The following is a 427-nucleotide window of genomic DNA, read 5'->3' on the forward strand; positions in this document are numbered from 1 at the left end:
GAAACCTCCCCAAATAGAAGCCTATCAATGTACTCACTATGAGATGGTCTTCAGTCCCAGCTCAGAGCTCATTCAGCATCAGAAAAGTCATCCTGGAGGAATTCTCTATATAAGTAATGAAAATGGGAAGATGACCGCAAAGCCAAAGTTCACTGATCTACAGATACTTCACACCAGGAAGGAAGCTCCTGAATGTAATAAGTGTGGAACAACCTGCACTGATCATTCATCTCTTACTGACCACCCTCAGTTTCATAGTGGAAAGAAATCTAATGTGTATGATCAGAGTAGGAATCCCTTTGGTTGGGACTCAGACCTTCTTAAACACCCAGAGATTTGTACTAGTGATGATTCTTATAAATGTAATAAATGTGGAATGGCCTTTAGCAACTTCTCACATCTTATGGACCATCAGAGACCCCACAAT

The sequence above is a fragment of the Gracilinanus agilis genome, chromosome 3 (assembly GCF_016433145.1).
Source record: "Gracilinanus agilis isolate LMUSP501 chromosome 3, AgileGrace, whole genome shotgun sequence".
NCBI lineage: Eukaryota > Metazoa > Chordata > Mammalia > Didelphimorphia > Didelphidae > Gracilinanus > Gracilinanus agilis.